This window comes from Zonotrichia leucophrys, chromosome 1A, assembly GCF_028769735.1.
Source record: "Zonotrichia leucophrys gambelii isolate GWCS_2022_RI chromosome 1A, RI_Zleu_2.0, whole genome shotgun sequence".
NCBI classification, from domain to species: Eukaryota; Metazoa; Chordata; class Aves; order Passeriformes; family Passerellidae; genus Zonotrichia; species Zonotrichia leucophrys.
The window spans coordinates 69,824,868-69,839,420 of record NC_088170.1 but is presented as its reverse complement, the minus strand read 5'-3'; the positions used below and the strand labels follow the sequence as shown (position 1 = coordinate 69,839,420).

At 43.7% G+C, this 14,553-nt stretch overlaps 1 protein-coding gene across 2 annotated transcripts in view; it reads left to right on the top strand.

Annotated features, from left to right (window-relative positions):
* The window catches only part of PLXNA4 (plexin A4), a 505,817-nt gene that overhangs the window by 320,608 nt on the left and 170,656 nt on the right, over positions 1 to 14,553 (top strand). The window lies entirely within an intron of this gene.

The following is a 14,553-nucleotide window of genomic DNA, read 5'->3' as shown; positions in this document are numbered from 1 at the left end:
CAAAGGGTTTTTCCCTCATCTGGCCTGTTGTAGAAGCAGGTTGACATCATCCTGCACTTTGAGGAGAGTGGGAGAGCTGTAGTCATGCTCTGTGGCCAGGTGGGAAAAGCAGGACTAAAGAACCACAAAAATTATTTGTAGGAAGTGGGCAGGGCCTCATGGCATTTGAAAGCATCTCAGTGTTAATTTATCACTCGGAATGTTGAGGGATAACTTGATCAGGATCTCTGAGCATCTTCATGGGGTGAAAACAGCATGTTAAAGGGCTTTACAACCTGGAAGAGAAAACCAAAATAAAGATCAGTGGTTGGAAGCCAAAGCCTGATGAATTCACAAGAAAAGTAAAGCATGTGCAAGCTTTTAGTGGTGTGAGTGATTAGCAACCCTTGCTGCACTCAGTAGGAATTCTGCATTTGAAGCCCCCTTTGCGAGTTAAAATCACCCAGAGAAGGAGCTGTGTAAGAGCCTAAATGAGAGATGTGGGACTCCAGGGGCTCTCCAAAATGCAGTTTATTGTATCCAAAATGCAGTTTATTGTACCCAAGGTGTCACAGCAGCCCAGGGTGGTGGGTGACAGAGCTGTGCCCACAGCTGTCAGCTCCAGCTGCAGGTAGGCCTGGAGCCCCTTTGGTTTTGGCTACAATGCATTATAGACTTTTCTTTGCTGAGCATCTCAATACAGTAGAACCAATCTATACCTTAACTTTTGTCTACAGCCTATCATAACTTCTGTAATTACCATATTCATGTCACTGTTCTCCAATCACTAAAAGTCAGTGCATTACAGTTTCAGCTAGAAGTTGTTTTTCGGTTTTCTTGCAGTGGAAAATTCTGAGACCTTTTTTCTACTTGCACCATTTGCTGCCTTGTTTGCCTGTGCTATCTTTGTGCTTGGTATAAACATCTTCTTGTTTGGGGTGGGTTTATCCTTTGCTCTAAGCCATAAAACCCCTTCTAACTAACACACCCTTTGCCTCCTTGGTTATCCAGTAAGGCTGGCTCAGCAATTCTTTTCTTCTATATCAAAACTTGCTTCCATCTCTATTCCTTCATCAGACTCCACATTTAAAAATCTTTCTGCTAAGCACACATATCTGTGAGGCCTTCTTGTCAAATTTTCATCCTTCTCAACAGAGCTGGGCTTTGCTGGTATTTTCTTCCCTCTAATTCCACGTCAAAACAATCAGCAGGGATATCTAAAGACAAATGGATGTGCCCTAAAATTGTGGCCTGCATCTCTGCCTGGCCACTGCCCCTTTGGTAGCACTGATTACCCCCCAAACCTTGAGGGATCCCACAGGTGCCAGCTGAGCAGGGAGTGCTGTCTGCTTTTCTCTCCTTTGATAAACTGACACATGCATTTAAAGGTTTGGGAATTTTCACATCTTCTCCCTGAATCCTGCTTAGCTCTTGAGTGAAACCCTCAGGAAGGCTGCTGGTGGTGAGAGCTCTGCAGAGGCAGAGGTGCTGTGATAGCCCTGAAAACCCCAATTTTGGGGCTGTTGGTGTGTGTTTGCTCAGGAACAGCTGCAAGCAAACGTTATCACGGCGCTGCCTGCCTCACATCTGAAGATTCTGGGCTGCAGATTAAGCAGTGTGACCTCAGAACTCTCCAGCTGATGTTATCACTCTGATTGATGCTGCCTGTGGAGCTCCTGTCGGAGAGATTTGAGCACACTGCTTGGAGAGTGATGTGTGAAAGGAGAGGGGGTAGTGATAGGGGGAGAAAATTTGGGGTGGGGTGTGTGTGAGGCTGTCTGGGAGCAATCCAAATGCCCCTTTTTGTGGCAAGAAATGTGGGCTCTGAGGAGCTGTGTGAAGATCCGTGCCACTGAACACTCACTCTAAAAGCAGTCAAGATTTATGAGCTACCTGCCTCTGATAAAACAGTCACAGGTCACCCTGATGTGCTGTGTTTGTCACCTGGGATGAGCCTGAGGGATGTGGACACCTCTGTACTCAAACCCTGCTAAAGGCAGTGATTTAGTAAGTGATTTAATAGCTTTTGGTGAAATAAGGGCCTGAGAGTGAGGGGACAAGATGGTGAAGGCTACAAAGAGGTGACCACCATGTAGCCTCTCCTTTTGCCCAACATGTGGCTAAAAAGGGTGAATAAATGGTTAAAAGAGAAAGGATGAGTAGAAGTCTGATGAGAAGAAGCTGAGGGAGCTGGGAAAGGGGAGAAAAGGAGGCTCAGGGGGGACCTTGTGGCTCTGCACAAGTCCCTGACAGGAGGGGACAGCCAGGATGGGGTCAGGTTCTGCTCCAGGGAACAGGAACAAGATGAAACAACCTCAGGTTGTACCAGGGGATGTTTAGATTGGAAATTCAGGAAAACTTATTCATGGAAAGGGTGGTCAGGCTTTGGAACAGACTGCCCAGAGCAGTGGTGGAACCACCATCCCTGGAAATGCTCCAAAGCCCTGTGGATGTGGCACCTGGGGACACATCAGTGGTGGCCTTGGCAGGGCTGGGTTGGGCTCCATGACCTTGGAGGGCTTTTCCCACCTTAATGATCATTAATGATTCTTCACCTTAATCTGATCTGAGGTGCAGGGTGGTTTCCATGTGGGAGGTGACTGGAGAAGCAGGGGCTCCTCAGCCTTGAGGGAGCTGAGCTGGGGTACATGGAGACATTGTGAAACTCAGGAGTGGCAGGAGGGGATGGATGGGGGCTGACTGCTCAACACCTCTGCAAATACAAGAATTACAGGGCATGAAATTAAACTGTTGAAAAATCAAGCCCTGAACAAATGAAAGCAGGTGATTCCTTCAAGCAAGTGGAGCTCTGTGGATCTGTGAAAATCCCTGGCAAAGCATGCTGTGGATGCAACAATGCAATTTCAATGATAAAGCAGAATAATAAATAAATAAAGAAATAGCTCTTGGGATTATGATGGAGAAACAGACAAAATACAGAAGTTCTCCTGAATGGAAATAGCCAAAAGCTGGGCAGCTGCTGGGGACATAAATGTGTTTACTTTGGTCTTATTCTTCCAGGCCATGGCTGATGGAACTGGGATTTTGGGGTGTTGGCCCCAGCCAGCACAGCTCTTCTTGTGTGTTATTATGGGGGATTTAAAATTTGATTGTAACTGAAAAAGGGGCATTTATCAAACTGCCCCAGTTCCTGTAGCCTGGTAGTGCTGGCAGGGGCTGCATCCTGCACTAGGGAATTGGATCAACACAGTCCTTCAGGAACTGCCTGGGTCAGGAGTGGTGGAGCCAGAAACCTGGGACAGGGTCAGGGTGCCAGGGCAGAAAGAGGAGGCAAAGCTCCTACAGGCTCTTAGATGAGGATGAGGATGGAACTTCATAGCCCAGGGAGATATTTTACGGGTTTTGTGTCATTGAAATGGCTCCCAAGGTATTAAAGAGTCTTTTTTTTAGCCCCATAACTGAAGAAGAAGTTGAGATTCTTCAGCTATGGCTTTTAAGGTTGTTTATTTTCTCTCATGTAATACATTCTTTTTTGGACTTGTGGAGATCTGTCCAGCAGGTTGGGTTGTGGCACAGTCCCTGCCCTTGGGGTGGTGTTGGCTTTTTATACTAAGAACTACGTGTACTTTATTTACAATAATTTTCCAGTACCTATCACCTATGTTAGACAGTCTGTCTCTACTCTAAACTAATTAAAAAGTGTCACCATCGCAGCAGAAGATGGAGGACAAGAAGAAGAAGAAGGACAGGACACAGATTCTTCTATCTAGCTTCTTGAACTTCTATTCTAAATCCCTAAAATTCTACTTTTTCACCCTGTGACAAATTCACTATCATTCTACTCAAACTCTTGTGGCTTGTAACTCCTCACACAAAGTTGGTAATTGTTTCCATGGGCTAAAATCAAAGGCACAGGTGTTTGTGACTCCGTGCCAAGGTCTCTGAGCCCCCTGGCAGGGTCTGGAGTCTTCTAGGGCAGTCAGAGGAATGTTTTGGGTTCTGACAATATTAAATGTGTAAAGATGGAATTTGCAGTGGTGACAGCACTGAATAGATGGGAATGGACACAATGAGATACCTGAGAGGGCTGCTGAGGGGAATTATTCTACAGGAAGATGCTCACTGATAACTGAGGCTAAGGATCCCCTCCCATGATGGGGTGTTGGAGCCAGATGACCTTTAAGATCCCTTCCAACTCAAGTCTTTCTCTGATTCTGTGGTGGGAACATCTGGAAAGAACAACATGACCTGCAAAGCACCACCACCAGCAGAAACAGCTCCTAACCTCTCCCTGTGATTTTTAACTTTCCAAGCCTGCACCAAGAGCCTTCAAGGGATGCTGAGCTTTGACAAACCCATTGAAGTGGCATGAATTCCTTCAGAGGTCCCAATTAAATCTATTTATAGCCTTTTTGGAGCCTGGGTAACAACCTCTCCCTTGCTCAGCAGCCACGCTCCAGTGGCCACACAGGCACCAGCTCTCATTAAGCCTGGGCTGGCCCTGCATTAATTGTGACACGAATCTCTTTTTTTGAAGGCTTTTGAACACAAATGTTTAGCCAAACCTCATTTGTTTCACAGTTTACAGAGTGAAACACTTGACCAGGGGATCAAGATTTAGTGTAAACAAGGCAGGGGGAGTGTGAAGGTACCTGGATGAAGCAGGGAGAAACAACGATGGAGTGGTGCAGGCAGGGGAAATCAGGCAGAGCTGATGGTTTGTAGGGTGGGGAAGAAGGTGGTTGGTTTCAGCAGGTCGGGGTAAAATCACCTCTCTCTCCTTCCATGCTTCTGAGCTGGTGAACTCTGATTTTTCCAAGGATATTTAAAGATTTCCCTGCCTTGTGCTAATGGGATGCGATCCCAGCTGAGGAAGGGGTGTGCAGCCTTGGGTAAGGGAAAAATGGGTGAATTTGGTGGAAATCTGAACTGAAACCTCTGAGTGTGTGAAACAGTTTTCTATCTCTGGCTGGGGTTTCTGTACAAATCACAAACAGGACAGGGCTGCTGGGAACGTGCCTTGAGCTGTTTTGTTTTTCAGCATCAGCCTCATTCCATGGCTATGACAATGGGAAGATGCCAGCAGCTTCCATCCCAGGCAGCAGACACAGAACTCAATGTTACAGCTCACTTTAACAGTTTTGTGACCAATCCCACAAAGCCAAAGCACATTGACAGCAGTTCCATCCAACCACTGTAAGCACAGGTACCTTTGGTTAAACAATGCTGGCTTATTTCAAATCCAATTCCTGCTTGTGAGCCTTAAACACAATGTTCAGAGCTCCATCATTAAGCTTCAAACTTCCTAATATCTCACTAGATAAACTTTTCTGCAGCTTAGGGAGTTATTTTAGACAAGCACCAATACACAGACCATTGTTCTATTTGTCCTTGCTTTTCTACTTTTTAAATAATTTTCCTGCTGACCAATCTCATGGCTTCTGCTTAGCTCTAATCACAGTTCTGCTGTCTCTGAGGCTGCCTTTTGCAGCTTTCCCAAAACCCTCTAATTTTGTGGATTCCCATACTTTTCAGCCCCCAGGATGCCAACCAAGGTCCCAGCAGGATTCTGTGTCCCTGCTCCTCCTGGAGTGATGTTTTTGAGAGAGGAGTCACCAGGAGAGGAGGAATTTGAAGAAGGGACAGCACAGGGCAGAGGCTGAGCAGGGAAAACTGAGAACTTGCAAAACCTTTAAGAAAAGGACTGAGATAATCTTTGTTATCTGTCTGTTCCCTTGTAAATACAGCAGGGATGAGGTTGGTGTGAGAGCTGTGACAGAGCAGATGGGGAAAGGTTCTTGCTCAAACCCCTGTCACCACACAGGGGTTTTGGAGTTCTGCAATGGTTCTCAAGCTGTGGAACATGGGGGATTTCCTGCAGCACTCCCCAGGAAATTAAAGAAAATATATTTTATGTTGTGACACAAAATTCTATTATTCTGGTGCTGTGATTAGGAAGAGGAGAGGCCTGAACATATCTGAGGATTGCTCTCAGTGACAAAAATTTGAAGAAGAGCAGAAAATGAAGTGTGGCATTGGTGTGGGAGTCACCTCACCCAGTGACTGTGGTGTACATTGTGTCTCCACCTGACCTGGCTGTCCTTTCTATTCACTGAACAGCCACAGAAACATCCAGGGTGTGATTTATCTCATCCCTGCTTGACATCTGAAACAGAGAGCAGACAAATCCTGCCCTGCAAAAGGTCTCTCCTTCAACAGAGCACGAGTTCCTAGCTCAGAATTGGACTCTGATGTTGCAGACAGAGTTTAGTGAGAAGGCAGAGCCCTCCCTTTTCACACCTGCCACGACAAAGCTGTTCCCTACAAGCTGCAAGACTGACAGACCTGATAGATCAGAAATGCAGCCCAGCATGGTTTACATAGAAAACCCCTGATCTGAGGGGTTTTCTGAGCCAGCTGCAGGGCAGGGTCCTGCCAAGGGGTGGATGAAGAGAAGAGCTGCCCTGCAAGGTGTGCAAAGCCAATTTCTCTGCTGCAGGAGCAGCAATCTCATCCTGAGAGCTTCTGAGGGGAGCTGCCAGCACTCAGCCTCACCTCAAAGCTTCCTGGAGCTGTTGCCACAGAGGCTGTGGGCACCAAATCATTCTGTTCATCTTTTCATCTTCTTGGTGTGCCTCTGTTGGTGTGAGTGCTGTGTGGTTGTGAGTGGGGATTTACTCTGGCAGAGTGGAGAAATCTCTCACCAAAGGTGGCCAGAACAGAGACAGGAGAGGAGGAGGAGGAGGAACAGCAAACACACAACTGGAGTTAGGGGTGAGCAAGGATATTTGATCAGGTAATTTATCCTGCCACACAGCAGGACACTGACCCCCACTTTAATTATTGTGTCATTTGTCCTTGACAGCTACTGCTGCTTCCAATTAACACCCTTAATTAAACCCCCCCCCAGTTTTCCAAGGATGTAAGCATGGATTTACTGGGAAAAGAGCTGCAATGAAGAGGCAGAGCTTGGAGGGGTCTGATGAGAAATGACATTCCCTGTCCCAGTGGGACTGGAAGGTTATGTGCTTATCCTGCAGAAGTGACAGGCTGGGATCACACCCAGCTCCCCTCCCAGCAGTCTGACATCTCCCTGTCTGGGAGACCTGTTTCTCACCAGGGTAAATAAATAAAAATTATTTATTTACCCTGATGATATATAAATCTAAATGAATATAAATATAAATTTAAATATATTTTTTTTGCCTTCCTCTATTGAATAAACTGTATTATCATGAACACTCTACTCAGGGCTTTGAGATCAAATCAGCTCCACTCCTAATCTTCCTGCAGTTTTTCAGGGTTTCTCACCAGGGTAAATAGATAATTTTTATTTATTTTTTTAATACTTATTTGCCCTGGTAAGATATAATAGTACTAATACTAGTACTAGTAGTAATACGATTAATTTATTTAATTTTTATTTTATTTAATAAAATATTAATGTTAATAAAATATATTAATATTGATATGAATAAATTATTTTATTTAATAATGTATTTTATTTTATTTTTTATTTATAGAGATTAATTTTTATTTACTTACCCTGGTGAGATATAATAATAATAATACTAATAATTTATTTTATTTAATTTTTATTTTCTTTAATAAATTATTAATATTAATAAAATAAATTAATATTGATATGAATAAATTATTTTATTTAAGAATGTATTTTATTTTATTTTTTATTTATAAAGTTTAATTTTTTTTATTTACCCTGGTGAGATATATAATAGTAACAACAACAACAATAATAATAAAAAAAATTTATTATGTCTATTATTTTGTTTTATTTTATAAATTATTAATATTAATAAATTATATTGATGTTAATAGTAAAATATTTTATTTAATAGTTATTTTATTTTATTTTTTATTTATAGATATATAATTTTTATTTATTTACCCTCTCTAGGCTTTGCTTTTCCCTGTTCCTGCTTTTTTTACTGGGTCTGTAGATCAGGTAATAAGGCCCAGGATATCAAACATGACAGAGGAAATCCAAGTCCCTTTGTCCATAATTCAGGCCAGAATAGAATCAGCATCTTGGGATGCTGTGCAGGTGATTGAACACCCTCACTGACTCTTATAAAGCTGCAGAAGTGCTTCAACCTGTGCTTCCTTCAGGTGGTTTTTTGCCTTCCTCTATTTAATAAACTGTATTATCATGAACACTCTATTCAGGGCTTTGAAATCAAATCAGCTCCACTCTTAATCTTCCTGCAGTTTTGTGGGGCTGGCTGAGCCTTGAAAGATAGCAGCATTCACAGAACCCACATGGCTTGACAGAGCCACTGTTCAGTGTTTTGGAAATGTATCTTTTGACTGTTGGGAAGGAAATTGGCTACTTAAGATGCCTTTTTGTACATTTAAATTAACTTAGTCCATCAGACTGAATAAATCCTGCCGCTGTATTAACATCCAATTATAACAACAGAGATTGAGCAATGATTCAGGTTTTGACCAGAATGTTGGCAGTTTAAGGGGGAAAAAAGGAGTAATGTATATTGAAATAAAAAAAGTCAAAAATGGGAGCCAGAAAATTGTGACTGAGCACATAGCAGGAGCTTTTGTGAATGCATAATGGCAGAAGCAGGAGCCAAGTTTCTAACAGGATTAGCTGTTCCTGTCTATCAGATCCAAAAAAACTCAATCATTTTGTTTTAAATGACTTTTTGTAACTCATTCATACTAGGAATAGGGAGGGGAAGGGTGGCTGGGAGCTGGGGAATGTGCAGTTTGGAATTTAGGCAGGATCAGAGGTGAGTGTTGTATGAAATGCCCTGAAGGAGCACTTGAGCCCTGAACCATTCAGCACTTTGCAGATTTCACCAGATTTTTAAGATGTTCTTGTGAGCCAGAAACTCATGTGTGATTTCTTTGGGGAGCAGTGAATGAATGTGTTGATGAGGTGAAATATCTCTTGCAATCCTGCTGCAGCCATGGCAGCTGGGCCTGCTCATTGTCCCTGAGAAGGACACAAGAGTCACCTTCCCCTTGTCCAGCCCTGGGATTGCATCTCACTGGGACAGGGATCATCTGTCCCTCTGCTCTGCCCTGGGCAGATCTTTGGAAGCACAGCAGCTCCTGGATGTCCACCAGGAGTGTGGACAGGCATCTGAAGGGACCTTACCTTCGTATCTTCAATATTCCCATGAACCCATGGCCTGAATATGTTGTATTTAATAACCTAATTTACAGCAATTTGCCAAGAAATGGCAAATTTCAGTCCTCTAGGACTTCTCTCTTGTACCTATATCAGAGCCAGCAGCTGCTGGATGTCCACCAGGAGTGTGGACAGGCATCTGAAGGGACCTTACCTTCATATCTTCAATATACCAATGAACCCAGGGCCTGAATATGTTGTATTTAATAGCCTGGTGCTCAGTGAGGAGGCGTTAGCTGAACTTCCTCCTCAAATGTGCTCAGATGCATCTCAGTGGGACAGGGATCATCTGTCCCTCTGCTCTGCTCTGGGCAGATCTTTGGAAGCACAGCAGCTCCTGGTGTCCACCAGGAGTGTGGACAGGCATCTGAAGGGACCTTACCTTCATATCTTCAATATTCCCATGAACCCATGGCCTGAATATGTTGTATTTAGTAACCTGGTGCTCACTGAGGAGGTGTTACCTGAACTTCCTCCTCAAACTTGCTCAGATGCCATAAGCCCACACCTTCAGAGATACTGAGACAACTCCTCCTTCTGTTGCTGAGACCTCACTTCCAGCTTCAGCTCTCTTTGATGAGATGGGGAGATGTGGGGATGCAATCAGGGAATATCCTGAGCTGGAAGGGACCTGTGAGGATCATCCAGTGCAGCTCCTGGTCCTGCACAGACACCACAGATCCCACCCTGTGCATCCCTGAGAGCCTTGTCCAAATGCTCCTGGAGCTCTGGCAGCCTTGGGAATGTGCCCATTGCTTGGGGAGCCTGTTCAGTGCCCCAACACTCTCTGGGGACAGAAACTTTTCCTGATATCAAGTATTTTCCTAATATATGGGATTTAAGCCCTGAGGACAACAGCAGTCTGTTCTTACATCCATATTTTGCTCTGGCAGAGTGAGACTAAAATATCAGTGAGGCTGTGACCACTGCAGGAATATAAATTACTCCTAACTGGCTCCTAATGCCCCAAAATGAAAGAAAGACACTTTCCTTTTCTAATCCTGCTGAATCCATGGCTATATCTGGGATATATCTCAGGTATGTGGTGGATTCTTGGAGTTGTCCTTCAATCAAGGATTGAACTTCAAGAATCCTCGTGGGTCCTTTCCAACCCAGGATATTCCAGGATTTTGTCATATTTGGTGCAAAATGTTGAATCCAGGTTTCACTCCCATGAAGAACCAGGGGTAGGGACCCTCACTCACTCTCAGGTATGTGGTGGATTCTTGGAGTTGTCCTTCAATCAAGGATTGAACTTCAAGAATCCTCGTGGGTCCTTTCCAACCCAGGATATTCCAGGATTTTGTCATATTTGCTGCAAAATGTTGAATCCAGGTTTCAATCCCACTAAGAACCAGGGGTAGGGTTCTTACCAAGGTCAGGAAATAACCTTGAAGAGTTTGTCAGGCTCTGCAAGGATGGAGAAGGGGTGGAGGCAGTGAGCACAGCCTGGTTTGCCATGGAGATTCCCACCTCCAGCACTGCCTTGGTCCCTTCATCATTATTCATCAAGTGAATAATGGCAAGGCTCTGTAACTGGGAGGCTGCATGGACTTCCCTTGTGCTGACATTTCAGTGGCTGTTCCCTGGAGGGACACAGTCAGCTCTCAAACCCTTCAACGTGGAAAGCTGAGCTGAATTAATTACAGTTTATGCTCCAAAAAAGAAAATAAGACCTCTGATGTGCCTTATTTGCTTGATGTTCATCCTCTTTTCAGCAGAGGACCCTTAGGTGGCTTTTCTTTCTGCTGCAGCTCCTTTGTTTTCTGTGTTTTCTTTCTGCATTAATTGGAAGGTCTGACACTTCCAGCCCAAGACATTTATCAGCGTGGTACAGTTTTAATTAATCTCACAATAAAGCTGCTAGAGGTGAGCTCCTAAAAGGACTTTTGGGGCAGGAATAATGCACACAGAGAAGGGACACACCCTGGTGGGAATGACAGGATTTGGGATGTGGGCGGCTCCTGACACATCCCTGTGGGCTCTGGGGCAGCAGCACAGGCCCGGTGTGCTCCTAAAAACAACACAAATCCCACAAAATATCCCCAAACACACTGAAAAGAAAACATTTCTGCAAAGATGAAGTCTGGGTTCCCAGTAGGTTTCTCCTGCCAATGAGCTTGGCTGTCCTTTGATGGTTAATTAACTAATAAGAATAAAACATACAGAGACCAACTTTTATCTACTTTTTTTACAGCAATTTGCCAAGAAATGGCAAATTTCAGTCCTCTAGGACTTCTTTCTTCTACCTATATCTGAGCCACAGGTGGATTTTGACTCTGAACATTCAAGCCAGGATCACCAGGTGTTGGAAAAGTTCATTTTCTGATCTAAACTTCTCAACCAAGGCTCACTTCTACCAGACAGGTGTAAAACTGGCTCAGAAATGAGGTTGGATGGAACTATCTAGAGCTAATGAGGATAAATCAAGCAGCACCATATGTCAAACTGAGGGTGGTTTGGGTGGGAACTGCAGAGACAAACCCAACTGTGCTCACAAAATTCTAATTACCAGGTGGGAATTGCATCTGGATTGAGGAATGGCAGATTTAGAGTCTTTCAAAACTAAATTATCTGCTTCTTCTTCAAGTCCTCTGGTGGCCACAGTGCAGACATGGCCAAGCTTGATGTGATTGAGATAACTCACAATGTATTTTTCTTAGGTGGAAATACAACGTGGGAATGGTGGACATAATGAATTATAATGTGAGCCTTATAGATTATAAATTTATAAATAATAAATTGTAAATTACAAATTATAATGTGATATAATATAGAATATAGAATATAGAATATATAGTATATTATATGATACCTTTTGGTATCTTCTTGTAAAAACTTTTGTCTTTTTGGAATTTGGATTCAACACAGACAATTGGGTTCAACAAGTTTAACTGGGTGAAAACCTGAGGCATAAAATTTATTCTTCATTAATAGGTGATACTTTCTTGATCAGACGCTTAAGGAAGGTGAAACAACCTCATTCATGGCCAAACAATCTTAATTTTTAAACTTCTTAGAAGAATCATAGCATCTTGGAAAAGACCCTTAAAATCATCAAATCCAGTCATTAATTCACCACTGCCACAGCAACCATAATTAGAGAAATCTGAATTACTCCCTCCCTGTCTTGTTCTTATAACTTTTACTGCTCTGTGGTTTGCTCTGATTATGTTTTTATGCTCGTGGCTATAGATTCACTTGAGAAAAGTGAGTTTGTGTTGGTTTTTGTTTGAGTTTTTTCCCGCCGTTCTCACTTTTTCATTAAAGGCTTTCAGTAGCCGCAGTTGGCTCCTCTGGGTGACTTGGCACAGGCACTGGTGCAATGGTAAATAAATAAACCCCATCGTGTTTCTACCTGGAGTTTTCTAAAGCTTCTGCCACTTGCCAGAGGCAAAGCTGCACATTTTCAGCTTGTGCTTATAGACTATCAACTGGGATTTGGGGTGAGAAAAACAATTTCTGATACAACCAGAAAAAGGTCTTCGTACGGAGCTGGAATTTTGCCTGTTATATATATATTTATATACAAATAGATAAATATAAAAATTAAAAAGCCAGTTCTTGGTTCATTTACAGACACAGTCGAGATGGATCTTAGTCTGTCACTCCACAGCTCAAACTCTCCTGAATGCAGTGCCAAGTAAAAAAATTGTCCCTGGGATCCAGGTGCATTCCCTCGTCATTTGTCAGGAGTAACTGTTCTGCAGTTTAGAGCTGGCAGCTCTCAGTGGCGTTTCATCAGGATAATGCCTCACTCCATCATCTGAGGGAATAAACTCTCCCTGCTGACAGGAACTGGGGTGAAGACACCAGCAATTGACTGGATATTACAGAGGCTCTCTGAAGCTTATTCAATGGAAAAGGGACTAGCAGGTCATTGGGCCCAAATTGTGTGTTTGGCTTCAAAAGCTCTGAGGGGCTTACAAAATGTAAAGGGAATCAAAATTTGTGAGACAGGAGGTCAGGCTGGGCAGTCCCTTCAACCTTTGAAACCTCTCGCTGAAACACTTTAATTAAAAAGGAAAAATAAAAGAAAAAATAGATGATAAAATGTGGTATTTTGGCAGTACCTGGGTGTTTCAGGTCCTACTCTAATGCCTTCCGAGCTGCAAAAGCAGGGCTACAGGAAGAAAATATCCAGCCTGGGAGTCTTTGTCCCTTCCCTGCTGGGAGCAACCTCTCCAGGGATGGGACAAGAGATGGTTGGAAAGATGCATGGACAAAAGGGAGTGGAGCTAATCCTTCCCTGGGACCAGCAGTGGTGGTGGCAGTGGGGACTGGGGGTGGCAGGAGGTCATGGGAGGGAGACAAAGACATCACAAGACCTCAGTTCTCACAGGAAGCCAGAAAGAAGCACAGTCCAAAACCAGAGAGATCAATGAGATCCAGGGAGTTTAACTTGCTGCAGAAGATCTCAAAATGAATTAACTTAATTTAAAGGTATCACATCCCCACAGCCTGCCTGATTTGCTGATTGCTGGGAAATCCTGCAAGGCATGAAGGGCTCCAGGCTGAGCTCTGGAGCAAACCATCCTCATCCTCATCCCCATGCCCATGCCCATGCCCATGCCCATCCTTCTGCCTGCCCAGCGCTGCATGGGTGTTCCTGTGAGAGGACAGGTGTAGCCACATTTCTCTTCACAGAGAAAAGCAAAGGACAACTTCTCAAGAATATTTCTGGGTTTCACATTTTCTGAACCTCAGAGAAAGGAAAAACAATTCTTGCTGTGCCTGTGTTTGTGCAAAAGTGGAATGCAATATGGAGATGGTTTACCCAAAGTGATGGTGTTTGGTTTCCTTGGCCTGTCAGGGCCAAGTGTGTTGTCACAGACATCTTTTATGAAAAATTCTTTCCTTACGATATTTTCCTCCTGAGAAGTTGAGGGGCCTCAGGAACAAAATGTAAACAATGGTTATCTGCTGCTGTGGGATGCAACAGGTGCATCTGGGATTGGCTCATGTGGTTGTTTCTAATTAATGGCCAATCACAGCCAGCTGGCTCAGACTCTCTGTCCGAGACAAAAGCCTTTGTTATTCATTCTTTCTTTTTCTATTCTTAGCTAGCCTTCTGATGAAATCCTTTCTTCTATTCTTTTAGTATAGTTTTAATGTAATATATGATAAAATAATAAATCAGCCTTCTGAAACATGGAGTCAGATCCTCCTCTCTTCCCTCATCCTTGGACCCCTGCGAACACGGTCACAGTGTGTAGCCCCACATTTCTCTTCACAGAGAAAAGCAAGGCACAATTCTTCCCAAGAATATTCTTATCTCATTTGCCGTGCCTGTGTTTGTGCAAAAGTAGAATGCAATATGGAGATGGGTTACCCACAGTGATGGTGCTTTGGTTCCTTGGCCTGTCAGGGCCAGGTGTGTGTGTGTGGGGACTGTTGGGACAGTCACCAGATTCTGTGCAGTGTGTGCAGAGTTGAATGCTTGG